The sequence below is a fragment of the Stenella coeruleoalba genome (genome assembly GCF_951394435.1).
Source record: "Stenella coeruleoalba genome assembly, chromosome: 9".
In the NCBI taxonomy this organism is placed as follows: Eukaryota; Metazoa; Chordata; class Mammalia; order Artiodactyla; family Delphinidae; genus Stenella; species Stenella coeruleoalba.
Genome location: NC_137155.1, coordinates 6,333,652 through 6,360,194, shown reverse-complemented (window position 1 = coordinate 6,360,194; position 26,543 = coordinate 6,333,652). Strand labels below are relative to the sequence as shown.

The following is a 26,543-nucleotide window of genomic DNA, read 5'->3' as shown; positions in this document are numbered from 1 at the left end:
ATCAATGACAAGAGTGTAAATTGAAACCCACTGGCTGGAGATGAAAGATATTCTAAACGAACGCACCAAAGAATGAAATCAAATATTATATAACATTTAGAAAATGACGACATGAAAACATATATTTAAAAAACACACTCAGCTACTAAGAAACCACACGCCTTTGTGTTTGCCTACACTCCAAGGAGCCCACCCACCCAGGCGCAGGTACGAGGGTTTTGCATCCCCTGCCGGGATGTGGCCTTGGCACGGTTAACTCCCTGACGTTTCCAGGTATCAAACTTAATATAGGAAAACATTTTAAATTAGGGGACAAAGTTAGACTATGAAAATACGTTTGGTAGTCTATCTTTAAAAGCAAAGGAGAGGATTATAATAAAGCCACGTTTATAAACCTAGCTCTTTGAACAACATGTACAGGCAAGCAAAAGAAAACACAGAGGTTCGGGCCTTTTGAAGCAGGGAGCTGTTAAGGGACTGTACTTTGAACCCAAATTATCGTAAGTGAAGAAATAGGGCCCCTGGCTTTGGAAGTTAGATTCAGACCAGGCCAGGCTCTTCCACGGATGCAACCTGCAACCAGGTGGTTGAGAACAACACCAAGGCCAGAGTCAATATGCAGGGACTCCCTTCAGGAACTCTCCTCAAGTCGTCATTCCTCTTTGATAGGTCCTTCGTCCCCTCCCCACAGAAGTGTTCCGAAGAGCATCACCGTCCGCTCTTGCATTTTAGTGCCACGGCAGCGAGCCCGTGTTCAGATACCACACAATCAATGCAAAGCATTTACACCAACAGTAAATATGAAGCAACCCTTACTTCCTCTTTAACTGTGTGGGGATTTCCCTCTTTTCCCCTTCTGTGGTCTCATTCAAATCTGGTGGTAGAGAGAACGTTCACACGGGAACTGCGATGGCCCACAAGACAGAGCCCCCCGGCAGTGGCCCCAGGGCACAGTGATTCCATCACTCTTCCAACCATAACACGGGATGGACCCAACACCCCTGGCTGCTTTCCGCCAAGAGTGTGGACCGCTCTGATGGGAACCTCAAGTTGGAACCGCTGTACACAGTTGGCTGCAATGCACGTGGATGGGGCCAGACTGATTTCCCAATTCTAAGGACCTTAAAGATGCCACCACCAACGGAAGTACAGGGTTTTGATGATAAAGGGTGACCTTTCTGTCGGCACACCTTGGAACAAAAGCTGCCTTCCAGCTGACAGACCATGGTCTCTAAATTTCAGCCTAACTGGTCAGCTCTGGTCTAGGGAGCCCCAAGTATCCATCATGCCCTTCACACCAGCCAGGTGACCAGTATTGACTAGAACTGGGTGTTGGAGCGCATTTCTGAAGCGTTTCTTCTGTACACGGAAGGATGAAAACAATCCCATCTACTTTCATTTTAAAGGATCAGGGGTACTAGCTTGTAAATTTCTCTTCGCTGAACCAAAGAATTTTTATTATTAAATCACGCAAAAGTGACTTTCATCAGTAGAAAAGGAAAACATGCCATGTCAGTTTAGCCTGTTATAGAAGAAAATAATTGCAAGAAGACTGTAATTGTGTTGTCATTCACTCATTCAAAAAGTGCTGAACGAGTATTTATTTGATGAATACCTACCATGACCCTTCACTGTTTACAATTAGTATGAATTACTTTTACATTCATAAAAGATCCTGTATCTGGAAGATAATAGCAACATTACACATTATGGATAGGAAGGTTAATTTGTAAAACATTTCTGAGAAGCAACTGGACAACCTGTGTAAACAAATAAATATGCTTAAATTCCATGTCATGATGTTCCACTTTGGAAAACCTATTTTGAGGAAATAGACCTAAACTGTCAGGCAAGATGTTGATTTATTTTTTGATAATGGCAAAAAATGGTCCAACCGTCCAACATGTTTGTCCTTGAGAAAAAGCAGTTGACACCTATTTGATTCAGCGTAAGGCAAGTCCATCTTGAGTTCTGTTCTGGGGTTAATTACTAAAGTATCAAAAGAAAATTTTACAAGGCTGTTTCTTCTGAGGCCTCCCCTGTCATGTGCCCAGAAGGAGACAGCAAATCTAGGGTGAGGATGGGAATGGCCTGGCCTAGGTTTCTTGACTGAACAAAGTATAATCTTGGTTCCATCTTTATACCAAATATCTCATGTTACATAATATAAAGCAGTGAGAAAATTTCAATGTGAGAATATTGAATCAGTCATATTAAAAAGTAAAAATCACTAGCTAGTGAGGCAGATTTAAGACAAAACTGCAAGAGTGAGAGCCCGTAGCTCAGCCAGGAGAAAGTTTCTTGGTCAGCCCTTCATCCTTATGCAACACTGAACGACTTCCCCGAGCTCTACGCCACGCTTTCCTCAAGTGCTGACTTGGTGAAAACAATTCTGGCCTCCCAGAATGGTTCTGAGGATGGAATGAACACAAAAGCTTCAACTTTCTTTTGCTACAGCCAACTACTGGGAACTGTGACAGTTGTTTGACATGAGGTGCCTCTGGACAGACGTTGGGGGCCCCTGTGGACGTGTCCTTGTCCTAAGGTGCTGTCTGAACTGGGCATGTTTGAATCTGCCGATTGGCTTACTCAAATACTGGGCATTAAACAGAGTTACTTTATTCTTCGTCTGAAGAATATTTATCCAATCATAAGAAGAAAGAAAAAGAAATACATTGTACTTTAAGAATTTCATTAAAATATGCATTTAGGCATATTTAAGCAATTGATTCAAATAGAAATTTAATATGACCTTAGGGCTATGAAGTTGAAAACCAGACAATTAAAAGTGTTTGTGTCAAGCTCCGTACAGCATACTAGGGATTTGCTCTCCCTCCTGCAAATGTGAAGACAAATCCTACTGAACCAAGAACAGTAGGGCCCTGCAAAGCACTTAGCTTTTCACCTTCACAGTTTATTACGATGATTCATAAACGGACAGAAGAGCTAAAAGAATTGTACTGTGAACATCCTTAAAGTAGCATTTTACTACGTTTACTTTATCACGTAGCTATCCATCTTATTTTTTGGATGCATTTTAAAGTAAGGTACAGATGTCGGTACCCTTCACCCTGACATGCCACTGGTTACAGTTCAACATGAGTGGACAGCTGTTGTCGAGGTAATATCACAAACAGTGAGATAATCAGTCTTAAGTGTAGCATTGATGAGTTTCAACAAATGCATGCACCCGTGTAACCTGTTACCCCTGGAACATCACGGTTACCCTAGGAGCTCCCTCACAGCCCCGCCCCAACAATCCCTGCCCCAGACACCACACACCGTGATCTGTTTTCACTTAGAATAGTTCTACCTGTTTGGGGACCTCGTTCTCCTGGAATCACGCTGCACCGTCCTTTGGTGTCAGGTCCCCTGCACAGCAGGCGTTTCTGAGATTCATCCTGGTGCCGGGCTTCACGTGGCTTCCAGGGAGTCTTACGGGAAGTTATCTGCGTATTACACTCGGACACTGAGAGCTGATCCAGAGTCAGGCTGTTCGTTTTCTCAAGAACCCCCCAAACTATCTTAACCGAAAATAAAACAATCTGCCTCCTTTAAGTCTTGAGATACCCCTGATGTGAGGGGGAGAGCCTGTGGCTTTCCTGTGTCAGTGTGGGAGTGGGCCCTTCTCTTTGCCCACAAGCCCGGGCAAATGTGTATGGCTGATTAAGACACAACATGAAAACAGGTTTCTCCAGATTTCTCCAAATCCACTTAGACGCTTGTGGAATTGCCTAAGTAAACTCATAATTGGTTTAATTTGTTTTCTCTACACTTCAACTGCAACCAAAGTCACTGGGCTGTTGCCAATCTATCCCCTTCTCCGAACTTGTCTGTTTTTACTGTTACCCCGTTTTCCACAGAGCACCTCATTTTGAAGCAGAAATCACATTGCACTGCTCTTGGTTTGAACGATCCAGGTTTCCCAGTATCATCAGAACACGGGACGGGCCCCTGCCCGCGGCCTCCCCACATCCTCTCAGGCTCCCTCCCCCGTCCACCGGCCCAGCCACGTATGTTCTCCCCCGACACACCCCCCTGCCCCCATTTCTCCCCGGCGCCAGGTTCCTGCTCCCTTCAGGTCTGTTCCATCTGCTTGGAATGCTCTTCCCTTTCTCCCCAGCTCTTTGCATCTTTGTCTCCCTTTTTATCACTGAGATTCCAACTCAATGGACATGACATCCCTTCAGAAAAGCCTGTCTGGAACCAGAATAGCTGAAGTCCCCACCATTGCATTCTACCACATTTTCCTGATTTTTCTTCTTAGCATTTATCACTACTAAAAATTATTATTTGTTTATGCAAATACACACACAGAATGGGGAGAGGTGGAATATGTACAGATATATCTCATTGGACTGACTGCTGGGATGTGAATACACATGTTGCATTTACATTTTAGACGTGGAAGCAATGGGTCAATGGTGGCCACGTGACCAAAGTCTTGGATGACTTGACACGGGTCCCTCTGCCTCTCCTGTTTCCGTGTGTCTGGTGGTGGTGGAGGAGGACACAGGATGTCTCAGAAGACTGCCAGTCCTCACAACTTCCTGGAGGGTTATCGTAAAATCTTTCTAGGCTAGGTAACATATTTGATTAAGCTTTAAAAGCCAGAGGAAGATTTTGCCCACTTTCATCCTGAAAAGGTTTAAGGAAATCTCAAATAAGATACTTACATAATGGATTTAAAAATAAATCAGGAAAAGATACTCCGAGTTTGCTAGAGGTTTCATCGTATCAGGATTTATCATTTCTTTTGCCTTATTGAAACTGTATTATGGTGGTAATTTCAAAACGGGCATGTATATACATTTCAACTATTCAAAAATGCACAGAAATATGACAGGAGGAAAATACACCAAACGCTGTTAACAACAGTCTTTTATGAATAGTGGGATTCTGGGTTTTTCTTATTTCCTCCTTACAGTTTCTCCATTTTTCAAATTTTCTATAGTGACCATATAGTTCTTTATAATAAAACATTATCGAGGAGATCATTTACAAAAATCTGTGTTGAACAAGGCCAAAAGAAGGACATTTATAATAAAATACACTTCATAAAAATGGAGAAATGATTTTCAAAGTTTTGCATGTTAAACGGCTTTATGAAAGCGGTTTAAAAATTAGAAATAGGGGCTTCCACGGTGGCGCAGTGGTTGAGAGTCCACCTGCCGATGCAGGGGATGCGGGTTCGTGCCCTGGTCCGGGAAGATCCCACATGCCGTGGAGCGGCTGGGCCCGTGAGCCACGGCCGCTGAGCCTGCGCGTCCGGAGCCTGTGCTCCGCAACGGGAGAGGCCACAACAGTGAGAGGCCTGCGTAATGCAAAAAAAAAAAAAAAAAAATTAGAAATAACTGAATGAAGTACTATATATAGAAAGTGCTGGAAAGGCGAGTAAGCTGCAGCTTGAGCACATCAGTGTTGTTCAGAACAGCTGCATACGGCAGCCCCTGGGAGACGCCATGCATCGCACACACATGGTTTCTCCTCAGATGATGACAGAAGTGAAGAGTTCCCAAGTTCCATTTTCTTCCTGATCTATCAATACATTTTTCCATTTCGGGGAGCAGAGAGTAAGTTTATCCCATAGAAAAATGTTATAAATTGTGATTACGGCACCCGACTAGCCTGTGAAACTTATTTAATACACACAACAGTTGGTAGGAAACTAGATCTACGGTTCAGTTATAATGAAATAATTGGGAGAATAGTAAGAGTTAATACAAAACAGTATTTAAGTTTTCACTGTGTGTTTAATCAAAGGTTGTGTGGAAGGGGAAAAGTCTCATTATGATTTTGAAAAAGATGTTTCTTTATTTTCCAACACTTTATATTTTATCAGGAGTTCCTTATTTGATCATATTTGATCTCATAACTAATAAATAGTTCTCAGTTTGTAGGCGTCCAAAGACTGTTGTCAAACTGAATTTCGATCTACATTGCAACTTGCAATATGCACATGTAATACTCAGAAAGTCCTCTTAAATACTTGATGATTTGCCACGTGCACTGTAATACGCCTACTGGACTAAACGTGCCAAGCCTCGGCACATTTGCAAACTCAGGTAGCTCTAATTAAGTTCACAAGCAGAAGACTTTCAAATGACACCTATTTTATTTTTGAGTTGGGGCACAGAATACCCAAACTGGTTGACTTCCTTCCTCATGATTCTCCTCCTAGCCATGAAAATAAGCCCAAGCCCAGTTTATGACTTTTAAAAAATATACTGAGTTAGGACACCTGTGCATATTATATCCGCTTTCTTGGGAGTTAACTGATGTTTATGAATCCCAGGAAGGCCCGGGAGGGATTGTGGAAGGTTTCCAGTGACAGCATCAAACATCTGCCCTATCACTGTGAAGATGGTGATGTATCATTATGGGATGATCTCCAGCCAGTTATCGCAACCCTCTGGGTCTCAGTGTTCCCGCTGGTTGAAATCAGACCAGCTTGATGCATTTGACAGGGTAGTTGTGGGAAGTAATAAGATCGTGGACATGAACGCGCTTCATAAATCACAAATCTCTCGAAATACAAATCACGTCTGACACTAAGGCTTCACCACAGCAGTCTTCACAGTAGCCAAACCACTGCAGTCTGTTTCTGCCTATGTGTCTTCAAGGATACCAGCAAACCATCCCCCCACTTACCTCCCCAGGATTTCTTTTTTAAATGCACTCCACAGAATTGGATGAGTTGTGTGGAAATTTGGGATGCTTTAAAATTCTGAAATTAAAGATATCCCTTTTCATTTTTATAGGATGCTGTCCAGAGAATGGTCCTGACAATGGACATGAAAAATCTCGAATCACAGGGCTGACCATCAATTCCATTTTTATAGGTAGTTGAATGGCTGGTAGATCAGAAATGAATTGTACCTATTCTGGAATACCAGGACTGGGTTTGGACCGGAGAAGATTTCAGAAAGCCATACTCATCTTTTATTCATTCAGTCCAATACATCTCTTTGGAGGACTTGGCAACACGTTCTGTCTCTGGTCATCTGTATTTTAAATACATGGACATGGACTGAATGAAAATTCATGTATGGATGAACGAAACAGGTCAGATTATACATCAGAATCTGTATCAGGTAACATAGAACTAGACCTCTATGGGACTGGAGTGTTCCTTGATTGAATGTTGAATGTTGAGCAGGGTGCACTGAGGAAAGGACAGAAGGCTGGATTTGGTTTAAAATCTCTCTATGTGGAAATATAACATGAGTGACTTTAGTGTGTCTGGCTGTTCCTTTCTAGATATATTGTGAGTAAGCGCCTCCTCCCGACCCGGGTTCTGTTTTTCTAATCTCCTGGCTGGGGACTATTGCTTACTCATGCTCAGGGCTCTCTCTCTGCACACAGGCATACTTCTGAAGTGAGTAACGCCACGTCCCCTCCAAAGGTCCGCTGGGCAGACCACTGCTTGGGCGCTTTGCCCGCACAGCGATTTTGGTGCTTCTGACCCATTTCTTCAGAGCCCCGGCGCGTTCTCAGGTGATGACTGCAGCCCGACCGGCGTGGGGCAGCACAGAGTCCACAGTAAGATTAGTACTGGACACTGCACAGTTGCAATGACAGTTTGCAAAGCCCTTCCTCAAGAAGGCGACCGCGGAGACCTGCCTGTCACCTGGACGAGGAAGGGCTAGTTATCCTCTCTCACCGCCGAAGCACCCACTGGAATGGGATGGTCTGCCCATCCGAAAGCTAGGAGACTTGAAAGAGCAGGGAGGGACAGGGGGTGGGGTGGAAAAGGGGACGCGGGTGGTTAGCACAGAGGAAAGCCCAGAGGAGGGCTGGTTAAGGAAGTGGGAAATGTAAAATTCCCAGACGGGGTTGGTGTCAAAGACCACTGCTTGAAACCAGGGTCACAACGTGACGTGACGGTTCAGAGCCTGACTTAAGACTGCACGCTGTCCCTCACCACCTCTCACCTCTGACTCGGCCTGACCCTCTTCAGCAGAGACCTGGTGAGCAGAAAGCAGCAGGAAGGTTGTGGCAAGCTCACAATCGGTGTCATTCCCAGCAAGATGGCGCGGAGGTACGGTGGGGCAAGGCTGACACGTCCCCACCCGACTCACATCCCTTCTGCTTTCCATTCTGCTCAGGCCTGCATGACTCCCTCTAATGACAAAGGCTGGGTAACACGCCCCGCAGTGGGAGCTGTCCCCCCGGAACTCATCCCAGCCTGGCCTAGGAGCGCCCTGGCCTGGGGAGCCATCACCTTGGGTGTCGCTGGCCACCGAGTGAGGGTTGGTTCCCTCCTGCTCTGTGGTCTGCACCAGGGCCACGAGGGCTGTTTGTTTTTCTGATCATTCACTTCTTCACCTAAAACCTATCTCATATTTAATAAAATGGTTCTGTAACAGTTGCCAGGAATGAATCCGAAGTGCTCACTGCCGTGAAGAAATGCGTTAGTCCTCTGGGGAGATGACTTTACCTATGAAAGAATCACAGGACATCCCACAGCCAAGCGGTGCAGAGCCGCTGAAGGAACCCAGGTGGACAAGAGGAGAAGTCGCCAACCGTGAGCTACCCGGGAACGGTCCTCGTGTTTCTCACCGTCAAGCAAATGAAGCCACGCTACCCCACGTTCCCAGTACAGAGCAGGCTGCCTACACGTGCCAGGTGCTGGGCTTGGTACTTCACTGTACCCAGTCACACAATCTGCTACACGAAGAAAATAAGGTTTCGTCCATTCCTCCTTCCCCCGCTGCATTCCCCTCCTCTGGGCCACCTGGGGATACAAGTGATCCTTCCTGGGTCCTTTACAGTTATCTCTACGAATCACTTCTCCATGCATTCTTCTTATTGAAGGAAATTCTGGAAACGATTTGTAATTTGCAAGGAAATAAAAGGTTTCCAATCCAGAATGGGGGGTAAGGACCTTTCCGGCAAGTATTTCTCTGCAGAAGCACTGTGTTTGGGTTCTATGCGGCTGTGCGTGCCTACCTCCACCCCAAGGTGGTCTGAATGTCCTTTTAAATTTTTTCATCTATTATCACTCATGTTTTAAAGAAATCAGTCTCTAGTGCACAACTGTGTTTCAAGGTCATCTCTCGAAACATGCACACATTTAAGCTGGTTTACTCATGAGCATTAGAAAAAAACCCAAACCCAAACCCCCCACCACAACAAAAAACAAAAAACAAAAACCCAAAGCAAATGACGACAACGAAAATCCAAAGAAGGGAGTAATCACTAAGACACCGGGAGAGGCCATGACAACAGTGTTTTCTTCTGAAAACCAAGATGCTCCCAGCACCACCCGCTGTGCTCCCTGGGCAGCACGGGCCACGGTAAGGCTAGGTCTAGTTCCTCAGCTGCCCCGTGGCGTCTGCGATCCGCCCGGCCTTTGCTGTGTGAAGACTTCCAAAGGCGGCCTTTGCAGAACCGCAGGAAAGCCCAGAGGAGACGATACGCAGGAGGTCCCAGAGGACCTCTGACACTCCTGCGGGGGAACCTACAGGAACGGGGATCACGGAAAGGAAGGAGAGGTGCAGAAGGAGGCCGGTCTACGGGGGTGCTGCTTGGGAAAGGGTGGATTGGGGGCGCGAGTGTGGAGGGGACAAAGCTAACGCGGCTGAGATTTCTAAGCGACTTCTCTAGTCTGAACTTGCACTGTGCTGCTTCAGGTTGGAATTGCTCTCTGCGGGGGAGTCATTGTATCCTTTTTGCTGCTGGGAACAAATCAGAAGCGGTGAAAGGAGAAAAGTAATCTCCCTAAAAAGATGATGGGCTTGATTTCACCCACGAGCAGAGTCTGCCGCTTGCTTGTTTTTTAAAGTTACTGAAACATGTCGGGTCCTCAGCACAACTATTTGAACCAGTGCTTTCCTACTCAGGTCATAAAGGATTTGAAAAGTCAGAAAAGGGGCAAGTCAACCGCCCCCCAACCCCCACCGGCTTTTACAATGACTTGTCAATGACCAACGGTCTGGTCCCACCACTACGGAGGTCACTTCTCCATCCCATTGAGGCTCCTTTTCTTCACCTATAAAACAGGGACTCTTGGGAGGATGCAGTGACACGTGGTAGACTCAGTAAATGTTACTACGACTTGAATCTGAGTTAAATCTGGACTGGGTCCAGTCCAATGAATTGCTTCCTTCCTTCCAAGCACTCCCAGAGGCTGACCCCTCCGCCTTCTGCTCACGTGGCCGTCTGTGGCCTGGTAACAGCCGTGGCTCCTGTACTGAGGCAAGGGGCAGTTGACGCTGACCACAGCTAACCGGCCACGGGGACGAGCCCAGGGCTTGAAAGCGGGGGCATCTGGGCCCGTATCTGACCAGGGGGTCTGTGCCGGCACTTAAGGCTGAGGAGGCCACACCTACTGTGCGCCTTTTAGAAGAACTCCCTGAGGAGGGCTCCAGCTTTCTGCTCAGAACATTCTCTGCTGTTGTTATTTTTCATTTAGAAGAGAGCCTCGCCTGACCCTTTGTGGTGGTTTTGTAAGTGCGGTTGGATTTGTGTGCTGTGTGTATGCACATGTTTTCAATTAACGCTTGTTTTAAAATGAACCATTTTTTTCACTTACTCCTACTTAATTTAAATATTCCTTTTAAGTTTCATTTTAAAATGGTCCCAGTGGGGGAGGCCCGCAGCCTCTCTTTCCTTGGTTTGCAGTGTGACCCAAAGCCCACCCTAATTCCTGGGCTCAGTGACTAGGAAATACTGACTCAGAAATCACTAAAAACTTCTAAGTTAACTCAGAAGAAGCCGGAGCCAACTTTCTGCCACAGAAGAATCTTGATTTTGCTCAGATACTACTGTTTCTAGAACATATGAGCTCTCCACGAGGAGCTAGCAATTCAAGGTAATAGTTTTCCTACAGAAGCATCTGCTATTAGATGGGTCACGTGCCTGGAAAAATGCATGAACGAGTGATGCCAACCAGAGCTGCCTCTCACCCTGCAGGTCTGAGTCCAGAAAATACAGTCTGAAGCATCCTGTATGCTGGTCCAGAGCAGGGGCTGGCAAACTTTTTCTGAAAACACCCAGAGTAAATATTTCTGGGTTTGCAGATGACAGGGCCTCTGTCCCAACACTCAACCCTGCTGTGACAGCCACAGACAACAAGCAATGCCAGCCAGGCCCCACCGTGCGCCAATAAAACTTTATTTGCAAAACAGGCTGCAGCTGGATTTGGCCCCTGGGCTGTACTTTGCCAATCTCTGTTTTAGAGGAAGGCCTGACAGAAGGTGGGGAAGCACGTGATTAGAATTCCCTTTATTCTGTACTTTCTAGAAGATAAACCTGGTTAAAGTGAGTCATTTTGCTCCAAGGCCAAACTCCAAAAGGGTTTTCTTAGGGTTAAGCCCTTCCTATTTTATCCTCAGCTAAATAGAGGAAATGAAGATATACGGTACTAAGAACGTATGAGGAAGTGCGGGGCTGGAAGCTGTCATTTATGTGTTTGGGGCGGTGATGTTACGGTTCTGTGCAAAGCTACGTCATCTACTCTTAGAACTGGACATCAGCAAGAGGGAGGGGATATGGGGATATATGTATACGTAGAGCTGATTCACTTTTTTTTTTTAAATAAATTTATTTATTTTTGGCTGAGTTGGGTCTTTGTTGCTGCGCACGGGCTTTCTGTATTTGTGGCGAGCGGGGGCTACTCTTTGTTGCGGTGGCTTCTCTTGTTGCTTAGTTGCTCCGCGACATGTGGGATCTTCCCGGACCAGGGCTTGAACCCGTGTCCCCTGCATTGGCAGGTGGATTCTTAACCACTGCTCCACCAGGGAAGCCCTGATTCACTTTGTTGTACAGCAGAAACTAACACACCATTGTAAAGCAACTGTACTCCAATAAAGATGTTAAAAAAAAAAGAACTGGACATCCATAAGAACTCCATATCCAGGAACCCTGGCTTTTTCCCTATTCACCACAAATGGTTATCAAGTCCTGCTGGTCTTTCTGAGTGACTAAGAGTTTTAATCTTGCTAAGAGAGTTTGCGTAGCAGCCCACTCCTGACTTACAACTCTATCCCAGAATTAGTCCTGACACTGATCTGAAGCTAGACCCATGATAATTTCCTCTGACTTAACACAGATGCAACTGGCCCTGCAGATACTGAAGACAACAGTAGCCTCTCACTGCTGTTCTCACCGAAGTGCTTTCCCCACCCTGACTCCACCTCCCAAGTGCTCTTGGGAATTCCACGTGTGTGGTCTCCCTTCACAGCTACACCCTCCAGAGAGGCTTCCCCATCAGCTTCTCCTCCTGTCCTGGTTTCTCAGCCCCGGCTGCCTCTGTGGACGTGCACTTGCTCATACTTGGGTGGTGAAAGCGTTCTGTTGTTTCACAGCACATCCTGTCTCTTTAAAGAATAATATGTCACCCGAGAACGACAGCAAACATGCTGTTTCCTTTGGCTTCCCTTTTAGCTTATTACGCTGAGAAATTCAGCAAGCAATAAGGGCTGAATAAATATTGCTAAACTACTATCTGTACTAACATCATATATGAGTTTTCAGCAGACTTGCTTCACTCCTTTAAGTTTAATAACTAAAATGGCAGTTGGGCAATGAAAATGGAATCTCCACGGCATCTATTAATAGTAGGGCTGACCGTAAATTCCTCTCAGGCTTGGATGAGGAAGTCGTTTTCCTTGCTTGGGTCTCTCTTAGGTTTGAGTTTCTATTACATCCTCCTGGCCTAATGGAATTGGATTTGCTCCTGACTGCAGGTACAGGATTCTGTTGTTGAAAGCCCACTTTCTGACTGAATGTATTTGGGATTTAACCAGAGTGATGTCTTCCAAACACATGGTCTGTTAGAATAACAGACAAGAAAACTTATCATTGCCCTCCTTGCTGCATTATTCATGATTACCCAAGGGAATACATAAAAATAACTCACACAGGGGATTCACAAAACACACTTCGTATCTTCTTTTGAAACAATTCCTACCTCCAACTTCTCTCTTCTGCTTTTCTCTTACTCACAGAAGATTCTCTCCCTTGCTCAGCTTTCTAAAATAGCCTCCATTTAAGCTCAATGACCAAGGTGAAACTGCTCCACCATGAAGATAATTCTAGGCCAAAGAATCCTGGAGTGGGGTTTCCTCATCTCTTAGTGGGAAACTATTTGCATGTTTTCCCCTTGGGGAAAATCGGAGACTCATCTCCTGGAGCCACATATGCTGCTTTTGATCATTGTTAGTGTCTTGCAAAATGCAGGTACTGTAAGTGAAGTTACAAGGCTTCACCAAGACGGCCTCCGCCTGTTTGCTTGTGACTCTAAGTCACTCCTGGTCGTTAAGGGAGAGCAGTGGGGTGACGGGGCTGGAGCAAAGTACCTGGGTCTGGAAAACCACCGCAAGTGAAAGCTGCTGACCTGCACTCTATGTCTAAGTACCAAATCCAGGCTCAACAATTCACTCCAGGAGATGGGAAAACTTTTTATTTGTTCTCGTGCCAGCCCCGGATTCTTGGGCTGTCCCATTCAATCCGACAGAACATGCTGACAGACATCAAGTCATTCCTGGCAACCTGGGGCCCTGCAGGTCCCTGCAAGGCCAGTGCTGTGTGAGGATGGTGTCCAAGGTCTTTCAAATGGCCGGGGGCCTAGATGCAATGGACCTATTTCAGTAAGTTGGTAATCTGTAACCTGAAGTACTTTTTGGGTTTGTTTATCTTTTGCTTTTTCAGCTGACTCTCTGGTTATTGAGGCCAGTAACCAGAGAAGCGAAAAACTGTAAGTGTGCGCTTTATGGTTTGAGGACTCATCATGAAGCTGTTTAATCTGGCACGTGGTCCAATCTGCAGAAAGGGGCTGGTGGCAGCAGAAGGGGTTACCCAGTGGGGCTGTAGGAATGCCTCCAGTGAACCCATTTCTACCCTGTGGAATGGCCATGCAAACCAGACTTTTCTCCTTGAAGCCGAGAAAGTTTCCTACACAAACATTTCTTTGTAGGCTCAGTTAAGTTTTACAATAATTTGTGCTTTTCGTTTAGGAACTACAGATGTTGTGTGGGTGTTGGTGAGGGGGTGGGAATGAGAGGGTAAAGGAGCAGGGATAGAGATCCTCCCCCTTTGGAAAATGCTGTAACACTTCCTTGCATGGAAAGAACACATCAGGTTTTAGAATTACTGAAAAATTTGAATCGTTTGTAGGACGACGAGAGAAAGCCATGGCTCTTTGGTTTGGGGGAGGCCAGACTGGGCCACCTCCCAGCATCCCTCCCTCTAATGAGACCCAGATCTTTGTGGCATGATTATCTGGAATTGTAATTTTTATGCGGGAAACAGTCCAAAAGTTGGGGTAGCAGAACCTAGCCATTCATCAAATGCTACCTCAATTAGCAAAAGACATACAAAACCAAAAATATTAAACAGCAATTGGGAGCAAGTATTAATGTGCTAAGGGACGGGGGACTCTTATTAACTAGATAATAATTTAATTTTCACTGGGGAATGGTTTTTACCACTAGAAATACACATGCACTACCCCCCACCTTAAGTCTAGTCACTTCTTATTTAGCGTTGATTTGAGGTTCAAAGGGGGTGTTTGGGTATTACTGGATGTTTCATAGGACAATTCAAAGGGGATGTTTGGGTATTACTGGCTGTTTCATAGGACAATTCAAAGGGGATGTTTGGGTATTACTGGCTGTTTCATAGGACAATTCCTAAGTCAATTTTATACCCCAAATCCCACAATACTTTTCATATAATGAATGTCATATTCATTATACCCTCATCCACTTACAAAGAGAATTACATTTACAAAGTGCATTATACTTCGCACTTGCAATTAATTTCAACTTTCTAATCCCTCTCTACCTAATACTTAAGCTACTAAAGAAAATCAACCTAATAAGGAAACTACTGAGAATCTAGCCCACTAGGATGAAAGCCCCTTGTGACTGCACCCCGCTTAGTGAGGGCAGCACGGGGACCGCTTCCCTTCAGCGTTTGTACGGCAGATGCCCACTGGACACCCGACCGCCGTGTGTAGGGACCAGCGCAGAGGCTGCCTGTGGTGAATGCTCCTGTCTGAGCGCAAGGATTCCAGCTCCCATGCCTGCCTTTGAGCCAGCTCTGAGGGGACCAGTGGGGTCACCCCAGGCAAATTATTTCTGGCTCAGCCTCGCTTTCCCTTCTCTGTAAATGGGGGTAAAAGTGCCACCCTCCTGGGGTCGGTGTGAGGACGAAATTGTTAACGTCTGCAAGACCGTGTCTGCTCACGGAGGCCATTGCTGTTATCATTGTCATCAGCACTGTCACTGTAGCATCAGTGTGTGTCAGGCACACGTGAGGTCCGGGCACACGGCTGAGATAGGCCTGACACTGTTCCTGCCTCGTGAAGCCTGCACTCCAGGGGGGAGACAGACAGCCACCAAATCATGGATCCGTTTGGTGCTGCAGCGTGGCTGCGAGTGGGTGTAGAGGGTCGACCCTGACGCAGTCAAAGCGGCCCTGGCAGGATTCCCTGAGCTCTCGGCCGTTCAGCTGAGCTCTTAAGGACAAGAGGAGCTTGGCCAAGTGTGGGGAAGGGCTTGGGGAGCTTTCTTGTAGGAGGAGGTGCAATTGTGGAAGGCTCCCTGGCAGGACGTGAGCCTAGCAGAGATGCAGCCCAGAGAGCAGCGAAAGGGGAGGCAGGGGGGCCGCCGAAGGGCTTGCTGCTGAGGCCGTTCCATTCCATTTTAAAGGGATGAGAAGCCACCGACAGGTTTCAAGCAAGGAGGAACACGCTCAGATTTGTGTTTAAAAACTACCTGCAGTGGGAGATCAGCTCGGTGCTTTGTGACCACCTAGAGGGGTGGGATGGAGAGGGTGGGAGGGAGATGCAAGAGGGAGGGGATACGGGGATGTATGTACATGTAGAGCTAATTCACGTTGTTATACAGCAGCAACTAACACAACAATGTAAAGCAATTATACTCCAATAAAGATGTTAGAAAAAGAAAAACCCGCTGCTTTTTGGAGCAGGACCTAGATGGTGCCCCGAAGGGGGCGTGTCCGTACGAGGTCCCGTGGGAGGCGATGTTCTGTGCCAACATCCTGGTGTTGCAAGATGCTCCACTGGGGAAACGACATAAAAGGTTGCACGGGGCTTCTCCGTGCCAGTTCTCACAACATGTGAGTTTCCACTTTTCCCAAAACAAGAAGTTTAATGACATTACTTTTTCAGAAGCACAAGCTGTAAGGCAGAAGTCTGGCAGGAACTGTCATCCTTAGAATGTGTCAGCTGTCGGAAAAGCCAAAGCCCTAGGCTGCAGCCCAGTGCTGGTGGTCATGAGCCCGGCTTCTGGCAGTGCCCTGGTGACAGGGGACTCTTCCCCTCTAAGTGGGATATCAATAGCTTGTAATTTTCAAACGCTGCGAGTTTTTCTTATAAAGAGGAAAGCCATTCTTATTTTTTAAAGACTACCATATCCTTTTTTTTTTTTTTTAATTGGGGTATAGCTGCTTTACAATGTTGTGTTAGTTTCTGCCGTACAGCGAAGTGAGTCAGCAACACGCATACACAGATCCCCTCTTTTTTGGATTTGCTTCCCATTTAGGTCACCACAGAACATTGAGTAGAGTTCCCGTGCTACACAAGCATGTGGTTTCTACGGTGCACAAGAATTATTTTCCTCTGTGCCATGTCGCACCTTCGTAAAATTAAATAATCTCTCTCTTCTAACTTAAACAAAAGGCCTTACTTCCCCGTGGAGAAGGTCTCCAGAGCAGTGTGGGGAGACCAGTTAGGCAGCTGCAGAACAGTCTAGAGCCTCAAGACGCAGAGTGGGGTCTGCAGACCGGCAACGCTGGCCTCGTCTGGGAGAGCCTGTTAGAAATGAAGAGTCCTGGGCCCATCGCAGACTCGCAGAATCAGAATGTTAATCAGAATCTTAACAAGGTCTCTAGGAGATGCCCCTGCACTAGGAGTGCCCCTGCACTGCCCCTGCACGAGCTTTCCAAGCCCGACACTAGCACGGTGGCAGGGTCACGGGCAACCCCGACAGGTGTTAGAGTTTGAATCCACGGAACTGGGGAGAGCTTGTTATAGAAGCACAGAAGAGGCCTTTCCAAGTAAATATCTGGATGGTTTTGAGCTCGCCATGGCAGCAAGGAAAAACGAAAGGCCTAGATAATAGGGAAAGACCTTGCGTTCAGTCCAGACCAGGCGACAGGGGCCGCCCGCCTTGCATGGAGCTCGGGCTGCAGATGACAGCGGCGCATCCTAGGGACAAGCAAGGTGGTGATGGCTCCTGACCGCCAGCCAAGTGCACTGCCCACAAGGGTCCGTCCCTTGAGTTAGTTACGCCGCGTCCAAACCTGCATATCGTGACGATGCAGACTTCAAAAAAGTCCCCAGATCCATGGTATTCACATAGGACCCCCTATAGCTTTCTAACTGGAGGCCACAACCAAAGGACATCCCGAACAACATCGTGATTGTAGAGTTTAAACGCGCAATTTTGAGATTCTGGAAACACCAACCATGTCAAACAAGTCTCCAGAGCCCGGGTCCACACTTTGTGTGGGGTTCAGCCTCCACCGTGAATAACTGAGCCGATTTAAGGCCTACATGCGCCTATACAAAAACCTGGTAGAGATCTGAAACGTACTGATTTCAATAAAACATGCCGAAACAAAGCTTTCGATTTGATGGAAGTGGTATGGAGTGTCACAGGGGCATTCTGTGCCAATTGCACGGGGGAAAATATCGACAAGTCTGAACATTTTAAAACCATGTCTGATCTAGAGCAAAGAGTTTTCCTGTAACTGAAGCTATAGCTTTCCTATTCATGTCCCTATTCCTTGATGCACGCTCTCTAATTAGGCTTTAGACACACACACACACACACACACACACACACACACACACACACACACAGGGCTTTAATTCCGTGAGCTGGGCAAGTTCAGTTGCTCTCGTCTTGCATTACATTTTCCCCATATTTTGATCCCTCTCCGTCTTATCCTGTAGGCTTTCCTTCTCAGAAACTGCATCTTAGATTTAAACTGACACTGACATTTATACTAGTGAGGCACTGCAGCTCTAAACCTCCTCTTACAAAGCCTCATGAAATGCAGCCCATGATAGAGATGGGGGGAAGCTCTTCAGGACAGCGCCAGCAGTCGTCTGTTACATAAGTAACCTCTGAAAACACTTCACATGGAGGTACACTTCAAGTATGAAGAAATGCATTTGCCCACAGACTCTATTCTAAACAGAAAGTAAAGACCAAAAACCGTAAGAAGAATATATCCTTTCTGGGAATATAGTCTTGAGCAGAAACATGCAGTATTTTTAGTTACGTTTTCCTCATGTTTGTTTATCAGAGGAATGATGATGCTGATTACTATAAGTGCATTTTGAATGTTAATTTCTTAATTGCTTGAATAGATATTTATGGGCAAAAAATACCTCTGCTTTCACCACAGCATCACCATCATTCCACAAGTTCACCTGAAACTTACCAGGTCACGCCGAGAAGGGTCTGTAGCCGCCCATCACATTTTTTCCATACAAGAGATTTGAGACACAGCCTGGTAAAACTGGAGGAACCAGGTGGGTCATTTTCAATATCTTCTATAGGAAGCCAGTAGATTAAAAAGGAATTCGTGACCTAGTCTTGTGACTTTTTTTCCTGATCATAGGCCATCACTCTAGAACAACCCAGCATGTGGATTATGTTAATGTGATCTTTGCATCGAAGCTGTGCTACTGTAAACTATTAATTAATTAACCAATCAATTAATCTATCTGTCACCATATACTGAACACAAGGCACTTGTGCACTGGCCCCTGCCCTGAAGGAACTCCGTCCGTGGCAGAGACAGGACGCGATATGCTGGAAAGAAGCTACGGCAACTGCTCAGGCTGCTAATTCTCAGCTAAGCGAGGATAGAGGGCACCTTTAAAACAAAAGCTTCCTAAAGGATCTGATGCTTGAGTGTACTGTGAAGAGTAGCTTTTCGTTGTGCAGAGGAACACAGGGGAGACAGAACAAAGGAACGGAACATGAGAAGACTCGGAGGGGGCGGGAAGAAGCAGGGAGACACAGGTCCATCCGCTGAGCGAATGCCAGCCCGGAACAGCAGCTCCAGGAGTGAGCCGGGCACTGATCAGAAGCAAGGAGCACACAAGCGCTGGCAGTGGGGGGAGGGCATGTGGCTGGCTGGCTGGCAGGCAGGGGCCGCCGTCACCGTGCGCGCTGCCAGAGGGCAGGGAGGACGAGGCCTGGGTGCCACAAGGGAGGCTGAGGGCTGGGAGCAAAGGAGGCCAGTGAGAGGTGTGGGTGTTGGGGTCTCAGAGGCGGAGCCTCCTGGGTCATGGTGAGGTCTCAGAGGGCTCTTAGGGAGGAGATTCCCATACTGCTTGTTTCACAGAGTACCTAAGTAAACTGATATCATTTCTTTCAGGAAGTGGGCTCAGATCCACCCTCTAAATCTTTTCGGGATGGACTCTAAGGGTCTGAATTGACTTAAAAGAAATCTAACAGTGTATCTATTTAATTTTTAAAAATTGTATCGTGTTAAGACATTTAACGTTGAGACCTATCCTCCAAACCGGTTTTCAGCGCACAATACAACGCCACTTGATGGGATCGGACGGCAAGGAACCCCCTGCACAGAACAGAGCCCGGCAAATACGCTTGTTAGATGTCGAATTAATTACAGCACACACTTGACGGCATCACTGAAATACCTTTTTAGTCTGGTAACGGGGAGGGCCTTCTAATATTAAGTTCAATTAATTGACGTTATCCAGGAAAGCTTGGTAATCTAAAACAAAAGATAAAAACCACCCATTATGCTGCAGAGTGGTGTACTTCTTGTCTGTTTTTAATGGTGATTCTCTGAATGGAATTCAGATAGAGAAAGAAAGTAATAGGGGTGGTGGCCAGGCGGGGGATGGAGCGGAAGACAGCCGCAGAAAGCACGGCCCAGCCCGCTGGCTACGAGGACAAGTGCAATCTCTAGAAGGGCAGGATCTTCTGCTCTTCTTGTCACGGAATATGCAAAGATGTCCAAGACATTCCTCTAATGGCCAAGTCACTACCTGACAGGAAGAGATGGCATGATGCCATGGAGAGGACACGCCCTACCTGCCCTGGTCCCGTGCGGGGAGGGGCTGTCCCGTCTGCTTTTGACCTCCTCTGTTGAAACGGCTTCCGAACGCCAGCGGCAAGGACAGCAGGACAGCCTCGTTCTCGGGTGCCTGATGGAAGAAGCTCACCTTTTCTGTGGCATCAGAGTTTCATCCCCAAATCTACTCACGACTGTGCACTCAGAGGTCTGGATCGCATGGGGTTTCCAAAGAGGACAGCGTGAAGAATTTTTGCTTTAACGTTCAACTGGGGGCTTCCTTACGCTAACGGTCTGAGACATTCCCCTATGTTGTAACACTTGGATGGGGTTCATGGAATCGTCCCCACTTTCAAAACAGATGACCTCTCGCTAGAAGATTCACTTATCTCTTTCCCCTCAGCCCCGTAAATCAGTCCAGCAAAGTCCTAACTTGTAACAAACAGGCAATTCACTCGACCAGACAACACAGTTATCTAATCTCCCAAAAATGACACCTGGCAAGTTTCTAACCATAATGCCATTTGCCTCGTTTCCATCAACATTTCTTCTTACAAGCAATATTCATAATGCCTTTTAAGTCTGAAGACTCCATAACCAGCGGAAAATAAAATAATAATAACTGGCAGCCCGTGACAAGCAGCCTCTGTTCCGAATGAGTGTTTGAAGATTACCAGCGAAGTTCCCAGGAAAATGAACGAGCTCTTGCGTCATTCATCAAACGTTCACTGGCCCCAAATGCGCTCCAGGCCCTGTGCTTGTTACTGGAGGGGTGAACGGTCTTCGCCCTCACGGAGCTGACAGTCTGGGAAGAAAGACCGACGCTAAATACAGCTGGGGATTCCTGACACCACCACTGATGAGCTGATTTGCAGGGCAATGAGTAGATGCCTTTCCAGATGGGTCGTAGCCACAAAAATGTCCTCATGGAGGTCATATATTCTTTTCTCTATCAATGTGAACGACTTTCAAATGAAAGAGGGGAAGCGATTATTTGTCCAAGAAAGCACGCACTTCCTTTTACTATTCATCAAGTTGCCCAACACCCCCGTGGGCCCCTAACCCGGGAGACGCAGCCGCTGCAGCGCACTGTCACACACGGCGGGAGGACGGAGAGACACAACAACGCAAGAGAAAAACCCAGAACGCAAGCCTGCTCCGGCCAGGTGGATGGCCTTGGGCCCATCCAGGATCACACGAAAGAAAAAGCGTCCCCAGTCATATCTAGCCACCCGATTAGAGCACTGACCTCAGCAATACTCGTACTCCAGGAGCTCAGGACACCGCATCTCAAGCCCTGGAGGGCTTTTGTTAAAATATACCACCAACAAGGAGAGATGAAGGAGACGGGAGAGCTGGGACAGGGCGGTCCCCCAGGCCACGAGGCAAAAGCAGACACCACGTTGTCCAAAGCTGCAAAAGCTTGGAGCCGGTGAGAGGAAAGGCACGGACCAGATCTCAACTACAGAGGCGGTCTCCGAACCTTTCCCAGAGGAGTTTCAGTGGCGCAGTGAGAACGCACGGATGATATTCTGAGGAAATGCACACACTGGCTAGGAGGAGAAAATGCACAGTGAGTCTCTTCTCACGTTTGCTGGGATAAGACCATCTCTGACTACCTTGCAATTTGAAATTCTAGTTTCCAAGGATTAAACATTTGTTGGAGATATACAACTTTAGAGCCAACATTACTTCCATATAGTTTCCCCAACTTTACTCAGGCATCATTAACAAATAAAAAGTATATCTATTTAGGATGTACAATGTGATGATTTAATAACACATGTTATGAAATGATTGCCATAATTAATACATCCATCACCTCACAGTTACCGTGTGTGTGTGTGTGTGTGGTGACGACACTTCAGATCTACTCTCAGCAAATTTCAAGCACACAAGACAGTATTATTATCTATAGTCACCATGCACTTTTAAACACTCCAAAGGCTGCATTGGGATCAGACACTTAGGTCATATCCTATCCTATCAAAGAAAGGGAGAGTCTGATGTTGAATTCTGAGCCTGTAATCTCACTGTGTTACATCTCATGGGAAAGGACTTGCAGACCATCACACAGACTGTGCATGGAGAGAACAGAGTACTCAGTGTAGTATTAGAGAAGGCTTTCAAAAGGCCTGCATTTCACAGCATTCATATTCTTATCAGATTAGACAATATTATGAAATTAAGGTCTTAATAATGATACCTTTCTTTTTTTTTTTTTTTTTTTTTGCGGTACGCGGGCCTCTCACTGCCGTGGCCTCTCCCGTTGCGGAGCACAGGCTCCGGACGCACAGGCTCAGCGGCCATGGCTCACGGGCCCAGCCGCTCCGCGGCATGTGGGACCTTCCCGGACGAGGGCACGAACCCATGTCCCCTGCATCGGCAGGCGGACTCTCAACCACTGCGCCACCAGGGAAGCCCAAATGATACCTTTCTTGCAGTAATAAATGTAGTAACACTTTAATTGTAAAATGAGCAGTGGGGAAGGGCAAGTGCTTGCAGGCTTCCCTGAACTTCCCACGGACCTCTATTCTTTTCTCCTTGCCTTTGGAGCAAAGGTAGGATTCGTCAAAAATAAAAACATTTTTGGAGTGTATTTTTAAACTCTAGCTTTCCAGTAAGAATTCGCAAAGTGAAACCACCAATTTTCCTGCCAGTTTGGCACTGAGAGCACATTTATGGGGACGATTTGGGCCTTCTGATCTGCCCCTTCAGCGTCCCGCCACCCCTGGCGCCTTCCCGAGCTCACACCGCTGACCCCGGGGCTGTGAGTGACTGACTGACTTGCCGCGTGCCGGTGGATGTGAACTTTCTGTGGGGTAGGCACTGTGTCTGCTGGACTTGCTGCAGCCGTGTCACTGACACCTGGTCGGGGGAGGGTGGCGGCTGATACAGGGCTGACCCCATGGGAAGCAGCTTCCCCGGCAGTGGGCGGACCTGTTCCTCAGTGACCTGCTGGGCCTGCCCTGCTCTAGCATTTCTGCTGAAAACCTGCAGGGGGAACTTCCTTCTAAGTATTTTATGAAGACAAATAAAGGATTCATTAATAAAAACTTAACATGTGCTGGAGACTTGCGGAGCTCTCAACGAGGTAAGAGCGCACGTGCGGTTCCAACGTGGATTTACAGAAGGCTGGGGGCGTCAGCCCATTTCCTTGGTGTCCGTCAAGGGCATCCTACAAAATGCCTGTGGACCAGTCTGAGAAGGTGGCCCACGGATGGTACCTGCTGCGGAGGGTCTGGGTGACTCCACACAGCTCCTACCGTTAGGACAGGGCCGTGACCCGGACGCACATCTCCCCTCACTCAGTGCCTGGCCTCCAGGGTCGCCCTGGCTTTCCTAGGACCGAATGTTCCTCCACACAGCGGCCACGGCCAAAAGGCCTTCCCTTTTGACAAGCTGCCTTGTTTGATTCTTGCAGCTTAACTGTAACATGCTTCTTAACTGTGGAAGTCAGAGAGGATGGGTTTTCCCAGAGGAAATGCCCCTCCCTTCTAGAATGTTACATCTTTCTTTGGGTGCCATGGCCTCTCTTCCACTCACACATTCATTCAATAAACATTTACTGATCTAAAATGGGGGCAAGAAAACCTTTAACCACACCCCTGTCGCACTTTATAAACCACCGGAATCAAAAGAGCGAATACATTTCCTTTCGAATTTGCTGAGGAGTTGTCATGGGTACGAGAGGTGTTGGATTTATTGTGAACAAGATAGAAGTTATATTAACTGCATGTGTCAGAAGTTATTTTCATTTTCATTACGGCTTAAATACAGATTTCCGCTGTTCCCTGCGGCATGTGGGATCATAGCTCCCTGAACAGGGATCAAACCCCTGTCCCCTGCCTTGAAAGCATGAAGTCTTAACCACCAGACCACCAGGGAAGTCCCCAAGTTCTCTTTTAAGTGTCATCCTCCAGGATTTAGGGAATGGCCCTGGGAAAACTGTGAAAATTCATAACGTCTAGGAAGAGAACAAAGCAAAGAGACCACATGTCAGCTCCTGGTCCTTGGTCAGAGTTGACTGTGGCCCATGGCCTTACACAACCCTCACGCTTTGTTGAAGAAGACAAGCTTTTCTGTAGCAAATGTGAATTTTTAAAAAATCTGCAGGGAGTGGGGTATAAAAAACAAACCATTATTGAATGTAGTGCCTCAGGCCTTTTCTGTTATGTCATTTAATCTTCACTTAATCCTGTCCTTTATTCCAATTTTACGACAGGAGAAACCGAGGTTTAAAGATAAGCTACTCAGTTGACAACGGCAGAAGCAATATTCAAGCCCATCTCTGCCTCATAGTCTGTTCCAGGTCCCACGCTGCCTCCTTGGCATAAAGGCTATATTTATACATTTAAGAAAATTAATTAATTTTAAGAAGGTTAATGAATATTGACTTTCACCATTAGATTTCCAGGAGCACAGTCATCAGAACAGTTAAAATAAAATCAGACAACCTAAGCGTTAGGGCAGATCCAGAGCAACTGAAACTTTCAAACACTGCAGGTGGAGTACAGTTTGCTAAAACCACTTCGGAAAATTTTTTTGTAATATCTAGTAAAGTGGAGCAAACCCACACCCGACGACCCAGCAATTCCTCTCCTAGGTACCCAACGGAAACGCAGAGGAGTGCACTGTATTCACTGTGCGATAGTCTTCAGAAACATGTGCGATGGCACTCAGCGTCTCGTAACTGCAAAAAAGAGAGTAACTCAAACGCCCGTCAATGGTCGATGGACAAATGCAGTGCAGAACTCTCTCATGATGGACCATCCAGCTGCGAGTGAGAGGAATACAACTCCATAGAACAACGTGGACAATTCTGACACAAAATGTTGAGTGAAAGAAACCAGACCCACGAGAGTACTTGCTGGATGACTCCATTTATACAAACTTCAAGAAGAGGCAAAACCAATCCATGGTATTATCATTAAGATAGTGGTTACCATGCCCCAGAAGGAGACACGAGAGGCTGGTTATCCCGATCCGGGTGCTGGTTACAAAGCGGGGTTTGGTTTGTGAAATTCATCAAATCGCACCCCTTTGATCTGCGCACTTTTCCGACTCTACGTCATACGTGAATTGAAATTTTCCTTGAAAAAATTCTAGGATTGCTGCTCCCTATAAGAAAAGCTGCCTGGGTTGAACAGAATCCCCCGTCAGGAATCAGGCTTTCTGAAGGGGCCACGCATGGGGCTGTTAGAACATACGAACGGGAGGTCCCCGCGGGGGCCAGGACAGTGCGGTCCAGCTCAGGACCCTTCACGGCCTCTCACCAAGTCACCTGCCAAAGAGGAGAGCTGCCAGGGCTGGAGTTCTAAGCGCAGTGTGGGCACAGAAATCTCACTCACCTACCCTGGATCGGAAGCAGAGGGGGCCTGGACTTTCCCCGCACTTGAGATCTGGGGTCCACCTGCACGGAGAGGCGTTTAAACGCCCCCTCTTCCAAATTGAGGAAGCTAATAAAACACCCTGAACCCTGACTTGCGGACACTTTTTTCCAACTTCAGACGCTTATCTGTGTTTTGGAACCCTGTGCATCTTCCTTCACACACCTGCTGTCATTTAAAACGTAAAATTTTAACACTACATGATTGTCCTGAGGATGATAAAGTTTACTGAGGTCATTCTCCATTCCAGTTATGCAGTCCAGGGGCCAACCAGTCCAAGTACCCAGCAACGACACTGGCATGTCGTTGTGTAAATGGAATTACATGGAAGAGGGAAGGGCACACAGGAAGTTCTCCATGGAACTGACAGAGTTGATGTAAATACATTACCGGGTCTGATTAGCAGCAGCCTGAGCGTCTGAAGGGAACTTGTGGGTGGGGAGTGAAACCTTGAGGAACCCGTGTCCTGCGTTCCCAGGGGCCCCTGCGCCAGGCCTGAGGGATTCCTAACAGCCTCCACCTCCGAGAAGGCTTCCAGGAAACCCTTCAGATTTACAGATCTGTGAGTCACTCTGCAATCCTGTGACTGATTACAGAATCTCTTTTTAAAAGACAGAAGAGTTAAAGTCTTAGGTAATGATAAATATAACTTCTTCAATGTGATACAGGACAATACATATTTATTAAACAGAATTCATAAAAATAGCAACCACTGAATACATACTCTGTGTGGGCACTGTGCGTGGCGTTTCTGCAGTTATCCGGTAGGTAAGATCCTGCTTCACAAGCCTATCGTGGCGTTAAGAGATCATGCCTGTCAAGAGCCTGACGCACTTTTATCGTACGTTTGTCTAAGTAGAGTCTTGGTGATATTTTAACTTACGGTATTTTTTGAAATCATCTTAGGTTTTCATGTAAACTTAAAGAATAAAAAATAAAAGGCTGCAATGTTTCATTGTTTCTATGAAACTTCCTTCTCTCAAAAGCTGTTATCTACATAGGTGGTAACAATGTATTTCATTCTTTTTGAAATGCCCGGGAACACCCCCCCAGAAACACACATATTAAGACTTCGAGTCTATTGGACACAGTGCCATAGAAGAGAATGAATTCTCCAAT

The 26,543-nt window shown here is 46.6% G+C and overlaps 1 protein-coding gene across 2 annotated transcripts in view; it reads right to left on the bottom strand.

Moving 5' to 3' along the window:
* Nucleotides 1–26,543, bottom strand: part of EGFR (epidermal growth factor receptor) — a 188,629-nt gene that overhangs the window by 58,885 nt on the left and 103,201 nt on the right. The gene's annotated exons all lie outside the window — the stretch shown is intronic.